The sequence below is a fragment of the Ascaphus truei genome, chromosome 16, assembly GCF_040206685.1.
Source record: "Ascaphus truei isolate aAscTru1 chromosome 16, aAscTru1.hap1, whole genome shotgun sequence".
NCBI classification, from domain to species: Eukaryota; Metazoa; Chordata; class Amphibia; order Anura; family Ascaphidae; genus Ascaphus; species Ascaphus truei.
Genome location: NC_134498.1, coordinates 187333 through 210000, shown reverse-complemented (window position 1 = coordinate 210000; position 22668 = coordinate 187333). Strand labels below are relative to the sequence as shown.

Below are 22668 nucleotides of genomic sequence, written 5' to 3'. Positions count from 1 at the left end.
TACAGGCAGCAATACTACAGTCCCCCCTTTTTCTTTTCCATTTTTTAAATGTAAAACATGTGACAATTTATAATTCTACATTCTTACCTAAGCTGGCAATTGCATGGTTCTCCTGGTATAAATCTGCAAAAATCCTTATGCTCTTACTACCGTATTTCCTCGATTCTAAGACGCACTTTTTTTCCCCAATTTCACATCTCTGAAATAGGGGTGCGTTTTAGAATCGATGTACAAAAAAACAAAAACAAAAAACCTGCTTGGGGGCGCTGCAGACGGAGGGCATGCAGCTTTCAGCGTTTTACCAAAAAGCGCGGTAGCCGGCTGCTTGAACCATGGCCCCCCGCCCGCTCTCCCCCTTGTCTCATGTTGGTTGCTTGAAGTGCTGCCCCCCCCTCTGCGACCCACAGCAGTGCGGCTGTAGCGGCACCATGAGCTGACCGCCCCTGACTGCTACTCACAGCTTCCAGCCCCACGAGCCCTCCACCCCCCCCCCCTCTGCTACTCACAGCTTCCAGGTCAAAGGAACCCTCTGCACCCCCTCTGCTACTCACAGCTTCCTGCCCATGAACCCTCTGCCCCCCCCACCTGCTACTCACAGCTTCCTGCCCCATGAACCCTCCGCCCCCCCCCCCCCCACCTGCTACTCACAGCTTCGGCTGCCAGCCCCACGAGTCCTCCCTTGTCTCTGTCACTCTGTGTGTGTGTGTGTGCGTGTATGTGTCTCTCTGTGTGATTCTCTGTCACTCTGTGTATGTGTCTCTCTGTGTGATTCTCTGTCACTCTGTGTGTGTATGTGTCTCTCTGTGTGATTCTCTGTCACTCTGTGTGTGTGTGTATGTGTCTCTCTGTGTGATTCTCTGTCACTGTGTGTGTGTATGTGTCTCTCTGTGTGATTCTCTGTCACTCTGTGTGTGTGTGTCTCTCTGTGTGATTCTCTGTCACTCTGTGTGTGTATGTGTCTCTCTCTGTGTGATTCTCTGTCACTCTGTGTGTGTATGTGTCTCTCTCTGTGTGATTCACTGTCACTCTGTGTGTGTGTGTATGTGTCTCTCTGTGATTCTCTGTCACTCTGTGTGTGTGTGTGTGTATGTGTCTCTGTGTGATTCTCTGTCACTGTGTGTGTATGTGTCTCTCTCTCTGTGTGATTCTCTGTCACTCTGTGTGTGTGTGTCTCTGTGTGATTCTCTGTCACTGTGTGTGTGTGTGTGTATGTGTCTCTCTCTGTGTGATTCTCTGTCACTCTGTGTGTACAGTATGTGTCTCTCTGTGTGATTCTCTGTCACTCTGTGTGTGTATGTGTCTCTCTCTGTATGATTCTCTGTTACTCTGTGTGTGTGTGTGTCTCTGTGTGATTCTCTGTCACTTTGTGTGTACAGTATGTGTCTCTCTGTGTGATTCTCTGTCACTCTGTGTGTGTATGTGTCTCTCTCTGTATGATTCTCTGTTACTCTGTGTGTGTGTCTCTGTGTGATTCTCTGTCACTTTGTGTGTGTGTGTGTCTCTGTCACTCTGTGTGTGTGTATGTGTCTCTGTGTGTGTGTGTGTCTCTGTCACTCTGTGTGTGTGTATGTGTCTCTGTGTGTGTGTGTGTGTCTCTGTCACTCTGTGTATGTGTCTCTCTCTGTGTGTCTCTGTCAATCTGTGTGTGTTTGTGTATGTGTGTGTTTCTCTGTCACTCTGTGTGTGTGTATGTGTCTCTGTGTGTGTCCCCCTCCCCTCCACTGTCTCCCTCCCCTCCACTGTCTCCCTCCCCCTCCCCTGTCTCCCTCCCCTGTCTCCCTCCCCCTCCCCTGTCTCCCTCCCCCTCCCCTCCCCTGTCTCCCTCCCCTCCATTGTCTCCCTCCCCTCCACTGTCTCCCTCCCCCCATCCCCTTCTCCCCCATCCCCTTCTCCCCCCATCCCCTCCTTCCCTCCTTTCTCTCCCCCCCCCTTTCCTCCTTCCCCCACATCCATTCACTCTCTGCTCATCCGATACTGTCTCTCTCTCTCCCCATTCTGTGTCTGCCTCTCTCTAGTGCAGATAAATGTATGCTACTGTTTGCTAGTTTAAAAAAAAAAAAAATCTGCACATTTAATATACTGGGTTTTTTGTCCCACATTTTTTTTTATTAAATCAAGGGTGCGTCTTAGAATCGATGGCTTCTTAGAATCGAGGAAATAGGGTAACATAATGGCTGCTTCAGTCAGTGTAATTCAGCAGCTACAATGTATCCTTATATTACCACCGTAACATTATCTATTGTTACAGTTCACAGCTCAGACTGCTGAGAATATTGGCAACAAATGATCACAAACAGAAAAGTTTAGCAAAGATCTTGCATTGCTTGGGAGGCAGGCTAGAACCTGCAATAGAAATCAAAGGATGTTTTAAACTCATTAAAATGGCTTTAAGAGTTGAATAGAAAAAAAATGCAGAATGTATTATCTAATTCTACAAAATGGATTAATAATAATAAAAAAAAAAACCAATTAAAAAAAAAAAAAAAAAAAAAAAAAAAAAGGATTTCATATATTTTGCTGCTTTAAAGTGTACAAGTTGAGTCTAAAGCCAGTGCAAGGCACCTGCTCAAGCAGGCAGATATTGCTGTAGGAGGAGATAGATAAATAAGTTTACTTAAGTGACATGTTAACAAAAAATAAGGAAGAAGAAAAGTGATGGAACGGGGGCTGAAGTCATGGCTTTCCACACACATTAAGTTAACTTCCCCCCTTATTTAAAATCAACACAAAAAAATTAATGCAGATAAACAAGTATGCAAGAGAAACTTAACACAGCCAACTACAGTGATTAGATTTGAAATAATTATGTTTGCTTGGAGTTCCTCAATAGAAGTAGAAAGTCAGTATGATTATGATACAGGATCATCCAGACATGAAGTAAGCCAGAAGTATGTATTTTGACTGATTTTGTCATTATGAACTTGCAAAAAGAGGAAGAAAGGAAAATACAAAAGTTGTCATTTTAGAGTTGCGTGGGGTGCCTTCCTCTCTCTCTTTTTTTAAAACATCCATGCCACAATAAAGTTTTTTCTATAGCACAGTCCAGCCTCTGTCCATTTGCTGCGCGGTCGTGCCCGCTGTCCTTCCTCCTCGGTGAGGTTACTTTGCCTGTCATTTTAGAACTGCATGGTGAAAGGGGCCAATAAATGTTGCTCTTTTACACTGGGGAAGGACAGAAGATGAAATTAGAACGAACTTGCCAGAATTTGTTTGTGCAAAATAATCAGAAATATTGTTTTATAGTGCCTATTGAGCTGTTGAACTACATAAAATGTGGATTACCTTTGCTTCTATATCAAACAATAAACTTATCCATACTTTTGAGCTGCACAAATTATCATTGGGGCTTATATGGTAAGTAACTTTTTGCTCAGCACTAAAGACTGTGAAATCAGGCATCCTCCAATCCAATCAGATTATATAGTACAAGCGAGTAAAGTTCCATATTTTAATAGGAGACCAATATAAATATAAAGGCACCAAACGTTAAGACATTTGGAAGGAGGGGAAAAAATAAAACGTTTACGGTTCTCAAAGAAGCATTGTATACCCCATCAAAACACTAACACTGATTTACAAAACCATCAATTCTGTCCAAGCAATACCCTACATGTTTTTTTTTTTTTGTGTAACAATTTTTTTATTGGTCACAGTCATAGATAATTTTACATTCAGTAGTGTCGTGGGCCCACAACATTTCGGCTCATTACTTTCAGAGAGGGACCAATAACAGTTTTCCGTTTTCAGTAGGAGAAAGAGTAAAGGGGAGAGGAGGGGGGGGGGGGGGGGGTGGGGAGGAGACAAACATGGGAGGGAGGGGAAAAGGGGGGGGGGGACGGGGGGGTGTGGGCTTGCCCAGAGGTGTCCCTGTGTTGCTCTCCGATTGTTTGGGGGGGCTAGTAGACCTAGGTGCTTTGAATTTTTGGGGGTTTATCTCTCGATCCAGGGGTCCCATGTGTTCCAGAACTGGGGCATTTTCTTTTGGAGCATGGCTGTAAGTTTCTCCATAGTCATGACCTCATTAACCCTTCTCACTACTGTGGTTCTCGAGGGGGCCTAAATCTGTTTCCAGGCTGCCGCTATAGAGCATCTGGCCGCTGTCAGCATGGCCCTGATCAGCCGGGACATTGGTGGGGGGAGGTCGTCAATGGGTTTGCTCAGCACCATGGTCAGAGGGTCCAGGGGAAGTGGGATTCCAGTGATCTCGTAGATAAGTGTCTGGATCTTGATCCAGAAACTCTGGATCTCCGGACATGACCACCAAATGTGGGCCATGTCTCCCTTTTGACCACATCCCCTCCAGCAAAGGACCGGTGTGCCGGGGTAGACCTGGCTCAGTCTAGCCGGGGTCAGGTACTACTAGAATATAATTTTATAGATGTTTTCTTTTATTGTCGTACAAATTGAGGTTTTAGGAGCTTGCTCCCAAATATCCTCCCAGTCTTCCAGGTCTATTGGGAGACCTAGTTTGTCCGACCATTTTTGCATATAGCGGTGTTTCGGGGGATCTGATTGCGGTTCCGTGCTTTTGTATATCTGTGGTATCAGGCCTCTCTGGTATGTGTCCTTAAGACATAGGGTTTCAAACCGGGTCAGCGGGGGGAATTTGGAGGTTGGAGACAGTGAGTGTAGGAAGTGTCTAAGTTGTAGGTATTTAAATAGTTGAAGGTTTTGGGTCTGGAATTTGTCCTTTAATGCCTGAAAAGTTAGGATCTCTCCCTTCTGCAGTAGATCGGCAACCATCCTAATATTGTGACCCTGGAATTGGTCAAATTGTCTTGTGGAACACCCTGGCGGGAAGTTGGGGTTCCCAAAGAGTGGGGTGAGCTGGGAGGGGGAAGCTAGCAGACCATACTTCCCTTTGCTTTTGAGCCATGCGTCCCACGTGCATCTCATTGCTCCGAGGCCGGACCTCTGTGGCCCACTCCCTCCTGTGGTCCAGAGTGCCACTTGGATGGAGTGGGGCTGTGCGTAATGTGACTTTATTGCAAGCGAACAGGCCGAGGCTGGGTCGCAATTCCAAACTACAGCCTGCTTCAATTGTGCTGCGAGGTAATATCTGACTAATTCGGCGACCCCCATGACTCCCCTTGCTCTTGAGGAGAGCATCACTGACCTTGGGACCCTAGGTCTCTTATCGTTCCAAATTAATTGGAGTATTAGTGACTGGATGTTCTTTAGAGCCGGGCATGGCACTACGATGGGGAGGGTTTGGAAGTTATACAGTAACCGTGGGAGGACGTTCATTTTTACGGACACTATTCTACCAAACAAGGAAATTTGGTGTTTTTTCCACGTTTCTAAGTCTTTTTTAATCCGGTCAAATAGGGGGGGGGGGGTAATTGTGTTGATAAAGGGAGTTATATGAGTTTGAAATTTTGACCCCCAGATATTTTATATAGGTGGAGCTCCACTTGTATTTGTAGTGGGCTTGGATAAGTTTCCACGTCTGGGGTGGGAGGGAGATATTTAGGGCTTCTGATTTGTCTATATTGACCTTATAGTCAGAGACCAGCCCAAAGTGAGTCAGATGTCTTTGAAGGCTAGGGAGGGAGGAAAGGAGGTCATCGAGGGTCAGAATCACATTGTCCGCGAATTGGGAAATTTTGTACTCTCGGTCCGCAATTTGGATCCCCTTGATGCTTTTTTCGGCTCTAATTTTGGCCGCTAGAGGTTCAATGGTTAGGGCAAATAACAAGGGGGAAAGCGGGCAGCCCTGTCTGGTCCCGTTCCTGATTTTTATTGGATCCAAAAGGCCGCCTGATAGTTTGACATACGCTGTTGGGTTTTGATAGAGGGCTCTCACTCCCTCTAAAAAAGGGCCACTGAAGCCGAACCTCAGCATTGTTTGGTCTAAAAAAGACCATTTGATTCTGTCGAACGCTTTTTCAGCGTCGAGGCTCAGAATCATTGCTTTGGATCCGGTGAGATGCATGTGGTCTATTATATCCACAATTTTGCGGGTGTTGTCGGAGGCCTGTCTTCCTGACAAAACCTACTTGATCTATGTGTATGAGTCTAGGGAGAATTAGATTTAGCCTGTTTGCCAAGATCTTACTGTAGATTTTGAGATCTGTATTTAACAGGGAGATGGGCCTATAGTTACCGCAGAGGAGCGGGTCTCTACCCTCCTTGTGAATTATAGCCAGATTTGCTGCTGTGATCGTATCGGGTATTAGCTCCCTTTTAAGGAAGGAATTGTACATATCTAATAGGTATGGGGAGAGGATTGGCATGAACATTTTATAGTAAGAGTTCGAGAAACCGTTTGGGCCAAAGGGTTTTGGCTAATTTGAGTGATTTAATAGCTTCAGATAGTTCCTCTTGGGTGACATTTTTATTTAACTTCTCCACCTCTTCTTGGGATACAGTGGGCAGGTTACAGTGCTCTAGATATTGTGAGATAGTGTTAAGGCTAACCGGGTCCTGGGTTGGGGGGCGAAGGTTGTAGAGGTCCGAGTAAAAGTCTGCAAATTCCTGTGCTCTCTCTTTTTCTATGTATGTAGTCTGCCCTTTTCGTGTCTGTATGCGGGCTATCTGAGATTTGACTCTCGTGCCCCTGAGTTTTAAGGCCAGAAGCCTGTCAGCTTTATTGCCTTTATCGAATAATTTTTGCTTCGACCACCTTAGTGCCTTCTCTACTTCCTCGAGTTGGGTCTGTTTGAGGGCAGATCTAGCTAGATTTAGTTGTTTAAGCGTTTTTTTAGATGCCGTAGTTTTATGCTGCTGCTCTAGCTTGGTGATCTTGTCTAAGAGCTCTTTTTGGAGCTTAAGTTTAATTTTCTTTTTGTGGGTAAGTTTAATTTTCTTTTTGTGGGATGCGATTGAAATCAGGTCTCCTCTGATGGAGGTTTCATGGGCCTCACAGAGCATTGCTGGGACTGATACTGAACCTGCATTAATTTGAAAAAACATTGATAGCTTTTGGCGGAGTACCATTTCTGTGTCAGGGCAGTTTAACATGGAATCATTTAATTTCCATTTGTATTGGGTGTTTTTCACAAAGGGTAGGGATAGGGTAAGTTCAATTGGTGCATGGTCGGACCAGGTGATTGGGCCTATGTTTGACTGGGAGGACGCCTGGAAGATGTTGCTAGTACCTAGAAAATAATCGATCCTCGAGTAGGACTGATGAGGGGTGGAGAAAAAGGTATAGTCCCTCTGACCCTGGTGCTGAGCCCTCCATATATCCACTAGTGAGTATTCCTCAATGATGTCTCTAAATTTCTTAGCTTTCTTTTGGGATTGGATGGTGTATGGAGTGGGAGAGAGGGTGGGGGCGGGGTTCGATTTGTCTAGTGCGTGAGAGGCCAACATGTTAAAGTCACCTCCGATAATCAGAGATGAGAAAGATTGCTGCTCTAGGGATTTGAGAAGGGTTCTTAGGAAGGGGAGTTGGTTGTCATTGGGAGCGTAAACGTTTACAAGTGTGATTGGGGTGCCAGACAGGGTGCCCTGTAGTATCATGAACCGACCATCGGGGTCTTGGAGTGACTTGGATAGAACAAAAGGGACCAACAAAAGGGGTCTATACCACAACATTTTAACATAGATGTAAGCATTTTCATATATGGCGTTGATAAGTTCTCTGTGTGTCTTGTCACGTGATATTTGTCCTGGGCTTTGCCTCCCTTTGGCGGGGCGGTGGATAGTAGACGGGGGCGGAGGAGGGTGAAGTAGGGGGACGGGGTGGGGGAGGCTGATGGTTTGCTCGCAATTTCAGGGGTATATAGTTCTTCTTTTGGATTGTATGGGAGCTGGCGTGGCGATGGGGTCCCCGGTCTGGGCCTTACTGGGGGGGAGGGGGATAGGAGAGGGGAGCGGGTGGGCAGGGGGACAGTGGCGGTGGCGGAGGGGCGGGGGTAGGAGTAGATTGGTGGCATGTCAGGTTCAGGGGGAAAAAGATGGATCCAACCTGATTATTGCTGAACCCCCTTGGGTTAGAGATATAGTCTGCATAGTCCTCTTCAGAAGCCAGGGTTATCTCTCAGGCGTGCTGTACCACGATCGCCGGGGTCGGAGGCCCCAGATTGGGGTTATTACCCTCTGACTCCGGTTCTGCCGGGCTCTGAGTGGGAGGGATCGGTAACAGCAACAGCTCAGTCGGCTTGAGGGGGCCCAACCATTGCCGTCCATGGAGCAGCTGGAGTAGGGCATCTGTCGGGGCTGTCGCTTGTCTGCGGACGTCACGCCCTCCCGAAGACCCGGCGCCGCTCCTTCTGAGGGAGACAGGGCACCAGGGTCTCCGGATTGGACCGCATTTGTGTAGGACGCCCTCTAGGACCGCGGCGGGTCCCCGGCTCTGGTAAATGATGGAAGGAGGGATGGGAGGTTCGGTAGGGGCAGGTAAGAGGGAAGGGATTCGGGAGGGGGGTGGGTAGAGGGGGGGAAGGGTTGGGGGGAGGGGGGAAAAGGTTGGGGGTATGGTAGGGGAAGTAACGGGGGTAAGTAAGGGATGCAGTGGTGGGGGGGGAAATGAGGGTTAGTGGAGGGGGGTCTTGGCTGAGTTCTAGACGGCAGTGCGCTGGGGGATCTGTCGCTGATTGTCTCTGCGTTTCTCCGCAGGAGATGCGATGCTGCGGCGCCTGATACCGAAATGGCAGCCTTCCTTCCTCCCACAGGTCCTCGCCAGTCCTCCGCGGGTCTGTCGCGGCAGTAAGGGCTGTAGGCAGGTTTTGGTGGGATGTCGGCGCTTCCGGCCCATAGTGGGAGACGAGGTTAGTTGGCTCTAGTGTTGCTTCTGGCTCGCCAGCCGTTACGAAGCACGGGGGGTCTCAGAGGAGGTAGATTTGTTGGCTGCTCTGGGGGGAGGCTGTTGGGTTTGTGGAGGGGGTATTCCGAGAGCCTTAAGGAAGTCCTGGATATCCTCTGGGTCCACAATGGTTAAAAAGCATCCATTTCTGGGGACCACCAGTTTGAAGGGGAATCCTCATCTATAGCGGATGCCTTGAGCTCTCAGTATAGTAGTTAAAGGTTTCATCTCTTTGCGTTTGTTGATTGTGAAGCTGGACAGGTCAGCAAAGATCTGCAGGGTATCTTCTCCTATTTGGATGTCACCCGCCCCTCTGCTAGCCGCCATGATTCGCTCCTTTGCGGTGTAAGAATGCATTTTGACTATGATGTCTCTGCGGCGGTTGGGGTCTGGGGATTTGGGACCCAGGGCACGATGGGCACGATCCATCAGGAGCTCATGTTCCTGCAGATCCGGGACAAGTTTCAGAAAAATCTTGTTCAGGTAAGCTTGTATGGTGTCCGGCAGGATTGTTTCTGGCACATTCCTGATGCGGATATTTTGTCTCCTCTGTCTATTTTCCTGGTCGTCGAGGGCGTCCCTTAGCTCGTTCATGAGGTTACCAAGCCTGTTCACCTCGTCCTCTGTTGTCGATTGAGTGTTGCAGACCTCCTCTACCTTTGCTTCTAGTGTGTCCGCGCATGCGGTGAGGTTATCTATGTCGGATCTGAGGCCTTCTATGGCTGAGGTCAAATCTATCTGGAACCCCCTTCTGATTTTATTAAATAGGGCCTCAAAGAAATCTTTGTGCAGTCCGTGTTCAGGCAGTTCAAATTGGATCTGCTCCGCACTTGTCCCGGTGTGGTCGGGGTCCGCGACGCCCTCTTGGGTCTCGGCGGCTGGCTCCATCTGGCGTTGCGCAGGTGCAAAGAATTTAGTGACCGTGTTTTGGGTCCACTTATTCTTTGGCAGCATTGCGCCTGCTTTGGGGGACGTCTCCGGAAGTCTGACAGTCCCCTCTTTATTGTTTTTATTCCCTTATATTTGAGGGGGGGGGGGGGGGGAGGTGTGAGAGTGTTGTGGAACTTCTGGGGTGTTTCTGGAGCCGCTGAGTAGTTATTTATTTATTTGGCTCAGTGCAATGTTGCTGGGGAGGTAGGGGGTTGTGGCACCCTGAGGCTCAGGCAGCAGTTGGAAGTTGGTAGTTGGGACAACCAGCCGTATATCTCTTTAAGGGGAGATGGTGCCTCAGTGGAGTGCTCCTTTAAGATGGCCGCTTCCTCCCCTGCTGTCACGTGGTGGGACTCGCAGTTCCTGTAGCCAGGGGGTACTCTCCCCTGCCGGTATCGCCTGATGGGGGTATGGATATTTCGGAAAAGGGGGGGGAAGGAAAACACAAATTGGATGTGTCTCCTAAAAGAATCCACTATAATGCACTCCTACTTAATTTAAAATTTAACTTTTAATATATTTACATAAAATGCGATTGTGGTAAGAGATACGTTGGAAAAACAACTAGACAACTACGCAGACGTGTTTTGGAACATATTAATTCCATTAAACACTCTGCTGAAACATCTGTTGCCAGACATGTGACACAATACCACAATGGCGATACTAATGCCATCAAGTTCATGGGCATTTACCAGCTGAAATGTCCCATGAGAAGGGGCAATATTGACCAATCCCTGCTTCGGATTGAAGCAGAATGGATTTTCAAATTAAAAACCAGGAGTCCCAATGGACTCAATGAGGGGTTCACTTATACACCCTTTATTTGATCAAGAAGGTTCTCCTGGTCAGATTCTGTTATTTATCCCGTGTTCTCCTGGTGTGTTTAAATGGTTTACTCATATGCTATATATATATTTCTATATACGAGCAGCCATACCATTCTCCATGCCCATTGTGTTGTTTCCCAGCAATTGGTATTGAAAGATATTATAAAATTATCACTATATTAATGACTATATTACCAAAGTTCTAAACCCAGCGTTGGGCTTAGTCGTTATGTATGCTATATGTGTGTAGAACAGTAATTACACAATGAGAATACCACGCAAAATTACTATACAGTATACATATACATTAATTGGTTTTTTAATTTCTTCATTCATCCGATCACTACCTCCAAGCCTGACACATTGAGCAGTTTATCACTATGGGGGAGTATATACAACCTAATCTCTGCAACTATACTCTGCACAAAATAGCTCAACAAGGTACTGTAGACCCTTACCTACCACTATATTGATCATCTTCTGTCACCTATTCAATAATACCCTTCTCACTTACCAACATCTAGGGTATGAGCTGTTAAAGATTATTCATTATCTATACATCCAAAGCTCTATATGTACCCTTTATGGCTCACATGTATATAGTGAGCATTTCTAACCATACTGAATAAGGACAGATCGATTGAACAATTTAAGCCACACTATTTATTGAAAAGGCTAAATATTTCTAAGTGCCCACGCATGCGCGATATGAACATTTTATTTTTGACGAAATTTTCTAAGTCCCGACGCATGCGCATTGCGTGCGGCCTCAGATGGCAGCAAGCCACGTAATTTTGGAGTCCGAACGCATGCGCAATATGCCTGGACTATGGCAGTACTGTTGCCTCAGGCTCTAGCACATGCGCGTTCATACGGGTTACCTTGGAGTCTCCGTGCATGCGCAGTCGCACGGGCATCGGGCTAGAGTCTCTAAGTCTTCGCGCATGCGCACTACGCTGACTCTGACCTAGCAACTTTTACTCTAAGTGCCCACGCATGCGCAATATGTTCTATTTCGATGTGTTGGATTTTCTGAGTCCACGCGCATGCGCATTGGACTCTAATTTCGCCAATCAGCGCCACGCTATTATAGAAGCCCAAAAAACGCTCGATTTAACACACAAATTCATGCACTATTGTTGTTGAATGTGTGGGAACTGACCCAGATGTTTGATTTAGCATTTTTGTAGTTTGATGGGTTTAGTTTGGTAACTGACCAACTGCGCATGTGCAACAGCTGGCAATTGTTCAATCCGCAATCAAGGTACCGTTTGGGTATATAAGGGCTCAGTCTTCCTCCCCCCAGCAAATTTGTCCCTGAGGAAGCTCCTTTGCTGGAGGAAAACGCGCGTTGGACGCGCAATGTTGTCAGTCTCCTACTTGGAGCTGCTTTTATGTAGTGTTCTGTAGTCTCCTGGCTCTATCTATGTAGGCCTTAAATTGGATACTATTACTAACACTCAGTGCGCAAACATTCCTGCTCTCTATATGATATGTCTATTTGGAGTGTGCTGTATAATGACTCACTGACTAAAATGCTGTGAACAATTGCTTCACTATGCTGTGAATCATTTACCCTCCATTACCACACTATCAGCTGCACTTCCATACCCACTGGATGGTAATACACTTTTAACTTACATCCCTAAGTGCTCTGTGGTTTATAAGTTTAAGCAGGACTGCTGAATTTTCACGATACAATCATCCACTGAGTTGGTTATATATATGTACACTGGCGACACACTTTATTCGAGCTTGGCTAGTCCCACGAATTCGGGTATACCCGGGTGTATTGAGGTTTGTGACTGTTTTCTGCCCGAGTGCATTGAGTTATTTTCCAAGCAGGGATTGAAGCATTTTATTCCCGCTGGCTGCAATACTGCACAGTATATATATATATACTGCATTACAATTCATGAATTTATGCCATCTGGTAGACACGCGAAGCATTGCAGCCTATTAAATCCTAATCATTATCATTTAACAGATAAGCCGCCCATCAGCCAGGCATGAACCCAGGCTGGGAAGGCAAATGCAACGGGGCTTGTCAGAGGTGAGGAGTGGCGCATTCCAGGTATCTGCCAGGTACATACCGGGTATTTGCTCGAATAAAGTGTGTCGGTGCAGTATATACATTTACCTGGTCTCATAGGCGCCCCAGAGGGGTTTATACCCTGACTCTTAGCGTCCTGTGTCTTGCAATCTCAACTACAATTAATTGTTTGAGACCATTCCAACACACATTCACTGACACGGATGCTTGGTTCTGGTAATTTAATTTATTTTTAATGCACAATACACGACGGTTTGGTAACATATGTTTTATGTAAATATATTAAAAGTTAAATTTTAAATTAAGTAGGAGTGCATTATAGTGAATTCTTTTAGGAGACACATCCAATTTGTGTTCTCCTTCCCCCCCCCTTTTCCGATTCACTTTCCAGTTCACAGTTGGCACCCACTTTTTTGATTACCATATATTCACTTATTACTTTGTTTCAATTGGTGTGGTTTTGCGATTACTCCCAACCCTAGTGTTTTCTCTAAGGGTATGGATATTTATTTAATTTATTCTGGGGGAGGGGGGCAAGCGGGCACTGCAGCGGAGAGATGCTGATGCCGCTTCGGCTTCCCCACGGGGCCGTGGGAGGCCGCTGTGGGCACACTTCAAAGGCAGCGCGCGCAGGGGGGGGGGATCCCCGAACCCCACAGTTAGAGTGGACTCCGCGGAACACCCGGAGCTCAGCCCCACCGCCTCTCCTACCTCCCGCACCGGTCCTCTAGGCGGCTCCTCTTTTTGCGTGAGTCAGGGGGAGACTTCCACCGGGGGTCGGGACTCACAGGAGGCCTCCCAGAGTGCCGGCAACCCCTCTCCGAACCGAACCGCAGTAAGAGGCCACTCTTTTGCCTAGGTGATCTTTGGGGTTCAGGTCTGCGAGGTTTATTGGGGGATTTGTTTATTTAAATGCTAAAGCTTAAGTTATTCGTTGGAGGGCCCCTGGAGCAAGTCTCTCAGGCAGCCATTCCTCTTGACGTCACAGGAAGTCTCCCCCTACATGTTTTTTTTAAATAAATCAGTTCTATAGTATTGGATAATACTGAAGTTTTAAATATTATTATTAAACTCGTAATGCCATAAATAATTTGATATTAAATTAAATATTTTTAATATACTGGGCATCTTTTTTTTAGCACTCTTCCTCAGCAGTGCAAAATATTTGCAACACGTTCCTATTTGTGATAATTTGTTGCCAATATTCCCAGCAGTTTGGGCTGCAACCTGTAACAATAGATAATGTTACCGTAGTAATATAAGAATACATTGTAGCTGATGGGTTACATCGAATGAAGGATTGATTGAAACTGAAAGGCGGTCACGTGTCGATCACGAGAGAACGAATCGATCGGCAGCTTAGGCAATTAGTTTTCAATAAAAGGTAATCAAGGGCTGCATAAATTAATACAAAGGTTCCACTTGGACCACCTCTTTGATAAAGGACATCCTAGTAGCACAGACCAAATGTTTCTCTGTCAGTACAGGCATACCCTGGTTTAAGGACACTCGCTTTAAGTACACTCGCAAGTAAGGACATATCGCCCAATAGGCAAACGGCAGCTCGCGCATGCGCCTGTCAGCACGTCCTGAACATCAATGCCGACTCCCTACCTGTACCGAAGCTGTGCTCAAGCGGGGAGACTATAAAGCCTGTTACAAATGTATTATTTACATCAGTTATGCACGTATATGGCGATTGCAGTACAGTACATGCATCGATAAGTGGGAAAAGGTAGTGCTTCACTTTAAGTACATTTTCGCTTTACATACATGCTCCGGTCCCATTGCGTACGCTAATGGGGGGTATGCCTGTACAAAGTAAAATCATATTTCCAATCTCAATAGTTAAACAACACACAGAACACCAGCAAGCTCTTTTTGGGAACCCCTGAGCCCCCACAAAATATATATGTATATGTGTCAAAAAGGAGAGCTTCTGAACGTGGCTGTCCTGGAACAGGAAAATCTATTTCTGCCCCATCTGTTTACAGCCCCCCTTTCTTGCAGCTCTGCCTGCTAGTTTATTTGGATGTCAGCTTTCCCTGCAGCTTCACTCCCCGTGCAGACGGAATGGATACATTATGTTACCTTTCTCCCTTCAGTCTGTCACACTTGATTGCCCTGGCAACATCTCCTGTCCACCAAGTTAATGAACTATTCCATTCTCCCCTGTCTGGTTTCACAGGTAGTTTAGCCTGACTTCTATTCCTGTGTTACTAGTAGTACACACTTCCTTTTCCTTCCTGACACTGAGTAAGTACAGTACTGCTGCTATATCCCCCTTTGCAAGGCCATTTCCTTTTTACCTGCCCATAATTATAAAGCAACACAACATACCATCCCACAAGTGCCTGTATTTGAATCATCCCTTTTCCAGTAAAGTGAAGAAAATATAACAGGACTTCGTGTGCTTTGGAAAGGGGGCTGAGTTAAAGCTAACTGGAGCTATTCACACATCACACTTGACCCTGGTTCCAGGATAGTAAAAAGGAAGACCGTGTGCATTGGGGTCTCTCACAGGAGCTGCTACTCACAGCCATTTATGCTAAGATACAGAACAGTCTCTGCACACTAGCAAGCAAGCAGCTTCACAGCCAATACAGGACAGTCTCTGCACACTACTGCTGCGGCCGAGTTTATTCGAGCATTTGCCCGTTCTCGGCCGCAGCAGTAACCTGGCGCGCGCCGGAGGGTGCCGGGCGCGCGCCAAAGCAGCGGAAGAGCGCCCTCCGATCGGGGCGCTCTCCCTCCCGCTGCCGGGTCCGCCGGGTCCCCCGGAACCCCCTGCCGCCGTCCCCCACATCGCGGGACACCAGGGCTCCATCGGGGAGCCCTGGACGCGCGTGCAAGGGGCGCTGACACCCGATGACGCGTGACCGCCGAGGGAGTGGGGCTAGCAAGCCGGGGCATCCCCCGGCTTGCGGAACTAGCCCTGCTCGGATTAAACGTGTCGGTAGTGTAGCAAACAAGCAGACTCGCACACAAGGCAGCAGCAGTGCAGTCAGACTGTGCACTATACACAGAACTTTGATTGCCCTTTCTGTTTGAGTCCACCCTCTGCACAGCTACACAGTGAGGAGCTATCATCCCACCTACCCCTGCGCACGTCCCCACGGCTAGCGCCACCAAGGGCCACGCCACCGGACACCCACCAGGACACGGGTCAGAGCCACCGGACACCTGTAAGTACAGCTACTCCTACGCTTACCGCTGCAGGACACTGGCTGGCACTGAGACAGTCGCCCATCGCTGATGCAGGTAACAGGCCACACGCACTGGCTAAAGGCCTACATACACCCACAGCATGGCAGAACTCAGATCCCCACCAGACACAACGCAGGAGAGTGACCACTCAGACAGAGACCGCTGCACAACTGCAACAGGCGCAGGCAGATGCAAGGCCTAAACGGGCAGTCACACTGACACAAAAGGCCCACGAAAAATATGGGACTGGCATTGAAGCGCACTGCGCCAAATTAGAGAAGGCCTGGAAAAAAACACACTGGGAATACTAGCGTTGGCAATTATGCACAGTAGCTCCAGCAGGCAATAATGCAATTAGCGACTGATCACTCGGGCTGCTACCAAGAGCTGTCAGAGACATACATCACTTACCTGACCAGGGCCAACACCAGCGAAAGCCTGCAAGAAAGACTTGCGAATCACTATCACGGAAGCTGAGAGTAGGAGAAAGGACATCTTGCTGGAAACCGCATCACGGCGCTCCAGCAGATCCAGATATTCATCAAGGTCAGCAAGATCAGCGCAATCTAACGCGTCCAGCGCAAACGCTACCAAGGCGCGAGCCACCGCAGAGGCCGCACATGCCAGGGCCGAATATGGTTGGAGAGAGTCAGCCGTAAGGGCAGAGAGAGCGTGCACAGAAGAGGAGGAGCAGAACGCCGCCAATGCCGCTGCCACTGCTGTGCGTAAATAGGCCGAATTAGACGCGGATCTAGAAGCTCTAAGCAAAGAAGAGGACGCCACCGCCGGCACAGCCCAAGCTGAAGTCTTAGAGGCAGCTGCGAGACAGGATGGTGGGGAGCAACCCTACAGACGGATAGCCTCAGAGGATCCAACGCACTGAAGACTATGTGAGGAGCCTCTTCAGTGTAAACACCAGCGCACCATCTCAACACGACGAGGGTGACACCACAGACACCGAAGACTTGCTAGGTCCACGTGGAGAAGACGCTGTTCGTTCACATGCCGGGTACACGCTACCTGGGTTAACGCCTGTATGCCCGCAGACCTGGCCAATCCCCAGTACTGAGGTGGGTAAGGGTATAACACACACCCAAAGCAGTGAGGGCGTGCCCGGAGTGTGGTAAGATGCGTTGCCGGGCCTGGTGAGAAAGGGTTAACGAGATACTTGCTGCGTCCGGGGTACCAGAAGTCTGAGGGTTGATATCCAAGAGCGTGGGGCAGGAGATATCAGCGTAGTGAGGTCCAAAGCCGAGTCCAGGGGTAGCGAGGTACACATAGTAAAACAAGAGCCGAGATCAAATCCAAAGGTATCCAACAGGGGCAGGGACAGGAACAAGAGCTGTAACACAGAATAGAGCTTGGCAAAGACAACTGCACAACAGGAGTCCCAGAAGAACTATGCAGAGCGAGGAAGGAGAGGGCAGACTGGGGTTATAAATGCTGGAGGACCAATGGTAGCAAGGGGTGGAGCGGAGGCCTGTCTGAGTAAGCCCAGGGATAGGTCTCCAGGTGTGCAGGGAGGGAGTCGGATAGGTGAGTAGTGGAAATCGCCTGCAGCCGATGGGGGGCGGAGCCAGAGGCACAGGAGGACGGCCAAGAGGAGCGGGTGCGCGCGCACTCTGTAAGATTGACGTGCGCGCGCCCCGGCCGCGTGTGGAGGGATATGGCGTGCGCCGCGGAGGAGCGGCATGGCGCCAGAGAAGAAGAGGTAAGGAGCCGACAGGGAGGGGGACCGGAACTGGCAGGCGTACTGGTATAGCCACAGCCGCAACAGTGATCCACACGCCAGCGCGCACACGGATGCAATAAACCAGGCTCGCAATCCAGGTACACCCACAAGGGAAAACACAGCCCCTTACACTAACCAGCAGTCATCACGCGTCCGCGCAAGGAAGAGGCGACCGCAAGGTCCCTCCCGGCAACTATCAAAGAGTGCAACCAACACACCGATGCCTCAGGCCTAACAGACATGAGCAAGTATATGATCCGGCGTGACATGGTGCAAACAGGACTTACCAACTTTGACGACAGTCCTGAGAACTACCGAATATGGAAGTTCACATTCAAAGACGCGATCAAGGGCCTGGGCTTCTCCGCAAGGGAAGAACTCAGCCTGCTAACCAAATGGCTGGGGAAATAATCCATAGAACATGCGAAGACACTCAGGGCAGCAAATGTGAACCAACCCCAAGTAGGTCTCGATTTAGTATGGGAAAGGCTAGAGGAGTGCTATGGTAGCCCCGAAGCGGTTGAAGACACACTCGTCAAGAGAGTGGATAACTTTCCCAGAATCACAGCCAAAGACTACTCGAAGTTACGAGAGCTGGGAGATCTGCTGCAGGAGCTGGAGTTTGCAACAACAGACCAATCCCCAACAGGTCTCAACGTCCTAGACACTGCTAGCGGAGTGAGACCCATCTTGGAGAAGCTACCCTACCACGTCCAAGAAAGATGGACTTCACAAGGCTCCAAATACAAGAGGGAGAAGCAAGTTGCCTACACCCCATTCTCAGTCTTCCTAAGCTTCATTCCGAAGCAGCAATGACGAAAAATTATCCCAGCTTCATCTTAGGTGCGCCCACCACATTCAGTGCTAGCCACTCGAAGAATGAAAGGCCAGCGACGACACATGGTAATGCCAGAACGCCCATCTCGGTCCACAGGACGGATGTGTCTCCTGCGACCCACGCGAGTCCCGACCAGTCGGCCGCCGGGAACAAGAAACCAAGGGACCTCAACAAAGAATGTCCTATACACAAAAGGCCGCATCCGCTTAACAAGTGTATCGGATTTAGAATGAAGCCTATAGAGGAGCGAAAGAACTTACTCAGGGAATGGGGAGCTTGCTTTAAATGTTGTGCGTCCACAGTTCATTTATTCAAGGACTGCAAAGAAGCTATAAAATGCACAGAGTGTAATAGTGACAGGCACATAGCAGCTTTACACCAAGAGACAAAGCAGCCCAAACCATGCAAGGCCCCTACCTCTGCGACAAAGCAGGGTGGGGTGGAAGAAGAGGGGAAGACACCACCCACATCAGAAGCCTCCAAATGCACAGAGATATGTGGAGAAGGAAGTGACGGTAGATCTTGCCCTAAAATATGTCTTGTAGCAATGCACCCAGAGGGACAACCTGAAAGAGCTAAAAGGATGTAAGCTATCATCGACGACAAGAGCAACTGGTCATTGGTCAGGTAAAATTCTTTCACATGTTCAACATGCAAGCTCAGAACGTGCGCAGGGCTGTTGGAAACTACAGGGAGGAGAGTGAATAGCTACACCATATGCTCAGTGGACAGCAAAGTGAAAATGCCCCTTTCCACACTCATCGAGTGCAATCACATGGCGGAAGATAGGAGCGAAATCCCCACACCAGACATGGCACGACACCACCCCGATCTCAAAGCAATAGCTGATCGTATCCCACCACTAGAAGAAGGTGCCCAGATCTTGTTGCTACTTGGCAGGGACATCATGGGAGCACACAAGATCCGCGAACAGCGAAACGGGAACCATAATGCTCCAAGCGCTCAAAGGCTTGATCCAAGATGGGTGGATGTGGGAGAAGTATGCATAGACAGGATATGTAGACCCGACAACATAGACTCCCTACGAACAAACCTGTTTGAGAACGGTCGTGCATCCCGCTTTAAACCATGTCCGAACCACTTCAAGGTCTACTAGAAGCTCGAGATCAAAAAGATATATGGAGACGTGCTTGTGGCAGGCAAATGCACTGATGACCTAGGGTGTACACCGTTCCAGACAACAAAGGACGATGACAAACAGGCACCATCGATGGAAGATAGAGAATTCCCGAGGTTAATGGATAAGGAGCTCTTCAAGGACGAATTAGGCAGTTGGGTGGCCCCGCTACCATTCCGTTCACCAAGAAGACGCCTCCCAAACAACAGAGACAGCGCCATGTCTAGGCTCACTTTGCTCCGCCGTAACCTATAAAGGAAACCGGAGACCAAAAGCCTCATGCAGTAAGCGCCGATAAGGCTTTTTTCGCCATTTTTCCACCAAAAATGCCTTCCCGATTCAGCAAGCGCCGAAAAGTGGCAAAAATCGACAATTTTGGTTCCCGATAAAAACTTATCGGCAGCCGGGTGCCGATAAGCCACTTTTCGGCACTTTTTGAAATCGGCTGAATTCAAGTAGCCCCGATCAGTTTTCGCTGCTGATCGGCACTCTAGAATTGAGAGTTTTACGCCAATCCGTCGCGCCAGCTAAAGTTGGCAAGTTGGTGGAGGAGAAGCATTGGCAAGGTCGACACTTAGAAAAAATCAGGCCTTTTTCTTGGCTTGGATTGATGCCGGGGGTCTCCGGAGCTGATACCCATTAATACCAGCACCGGAGCCACCCGGCATGCATCCGAGGCAGGAAAAATGCATTTAAAGCCCACTTCATTACCTTAGCGGCTAACCGCTAAGGCAATGAAGGGGTTAACCTGCCATGCCAGGCTTATTGTGGGTAGCGGGGGTGGGTGAAGGGGGTATTTGGCCCTTGTTACTTGTTTAGGGCTTGCGGGTGCACTTAACCCCTTCACGACCGTAGCGGTTAATACCGCCACGGTCATAAAGGGGTTAAGCCCTCCCGCTACCCACCCGCAAGCCCTAAACAAACAACTGTTGGGGCTAATACCCACTTCGGCCACCCCCGCTACCCACAATTAAAAAAATACACACACAACAGCCCCACACTAAATAAATAAATATATATATATATTACCCCAACAACCCCTATAACCCCCTAACATACACATATATGCACATCAATGATACTGTAAGCCGGCGGGGACCCTCGGGTGTTACCCGCAGGCCTGCAGTACCAATTCTGTGCCCCCCCAAATTAATGTCAAAACACATACATACTTATAAAGAAATAACCCCCCCCCCTAACACATACAGTATAGTAATGGGCACAATGACTGATACTTGGGGATTTCAACTTCAATTGGCTTGACCCTAAAAACCACAAAATCCAGATACAGCTCAAGTCACTTAACCTATCGCAACTCATTTCCCAACCCACACGGATAAACCTGAAATCGCATAACCATTCCTTGCTAGACTGGATTCTCTCCTCAAACCCCAGCAGAATCCAATCCTCTGGCATCCTTCATGATATTTTCAGTGACCATGCAATAGTGTACTGTGTAAGGAAAATTAAACCGCCCCAATCAAGCCCTAAAGTTCTCCTCACTAGAACATTTAAAAACTTTAACCCACAACAGTTTCTGGATGACCTTACCAACTGCCCATGGCACAGAATCGATTTAATTCTCGACCCTGATTCTGCGCTCGACTATTTCCAATCTGAGTTCTTAAAACTCTGCGATACCCATGCTCCACTACGCAAAATAAGGGTACGGGGGCCCCACCTTCCATGGGTTACACCTGACCTTATAGCACTCTACCAGTTCAGGGATGCCTTGTGGAAAGGCTACAAAGTAACTGGCACTACCAAGGATCTCAATCACTACAGATGCATGCGGAACATGTGCACAAGGCAAACAAGGCATGCAAAAGCACAATTTACTCTGACAATCTCCATCAGAATACATAAAACCCAGCTAACTTCTGGAAGGTTATCAACAATATATTCCAGCCTCCTAACCATCAACAACCAAGTAATATCACTAACGGGGATATTACTCTGACAAACCCCACTGACATTGCAAATGCATTCAATGATTACTTTGTGGGGTGTGCCACTAACTTATTAGCGAAACGCAGCCCAAACCACAAACCTGAATCTCATCCCGGGAGTACCCCTATAGTCCCACCCCCTCCCAACACTGCCCACAATTTTCAATTTGGCCCAGTATCTGAAGAGGAGATTATACAAGCGCTCCCCAAACTAAAACTAAGCAGCCAATGTGGACCCGACTTACTACAATCTAGGTTCCTACGACTTGGTGCCCAAGCCATTGCCAAACCAATTGCGTCCATAGTCAACTCTATCCTGTCTGCAGGCCATATCCCTAAGACCTGGAAAACTGCCAGAGTTGTCCCAATCTTCAAAAGTGGGGACAAAAACACTGTCTCAAACTACAGGCCAATCTCACTTCTCCCAATTCTATCCAAAGTCATGGAAAAATGTGTCCACTCCCAATTAAGCGATTTCTATACCAAGACAAATTTCCCTAGCCAATTCCAATCTGGGTTTCGTCCCAAACACTCCACCGTAACTACCCTGCTAAAAGTTTGCAATGAAATCCAGTGTGGAATGGAACGGGGACAACTCACTGGTGCAGTATTCCTAGATTTTGCAAAGGCTTTTGACACAGTTGATCATGCTATCCTGCTTAACAAACTCCAGAGCTCTGGAATAGGGAAACATGCTTTAAACTGGTTTCAGTCCTACTTATCAGGAAGATCCCAACATGTGTCCATCTCAGGCTCTTACTCGAACCCCCTGGATATCACCTGTGGTGTCCCGCAAGGCTCTGTTCTGGGGCCCCTACTCTTCTCAGTGTTCATTAATGATCTTCCCACAGCTTGTAAGGAAGCCTCAATACACATGTATGCAGATGACACAATCCTATATGCACACAGCCATAGCCTCTCTGACCTTCAACACATACTTCAGTCTGACTTTTTGAGACTCGAAATGGTCTCCGTGGGTCACAGTGGGCCATAATCGGGTCTCCACGGTAGGCCCGCAGATGTCTGGGGGGGCCCGCGTCAGACCCACAGGTGTCTGAGGGGCCTCGGGTGGTTCACACAGGGGTCTGGGGACCCACGAGTGGTCCCTACGGGCCTGCGGTGCCCCCACAAGTGTGGGGCCACCGGTTCTTCCCCGCAGGTGTCCCCCGTGGACCCGGCAGCCTGTTACCCGTGCGAAGACCGAGGATACCGCAGGTGGTCTCCAGAGGTCTCTCGCAA

General features: G+C 48.4%; 1 protein-coding gene across 6 annotated transcripts in view; it reads right to left on the bottom strand.

The window, feature by feature from the left end:
* The window catches only part of NSDHL (NAD(P) dependent 3-beta-hydroxysteroid dehydrogenase NSDHL), a 201260-nt gene that overhangs the window by 17267 nt on the left and 161325 nt on the right, over window positions 1-22668 (bottom strand). The window lies entirely within an intron of this gene.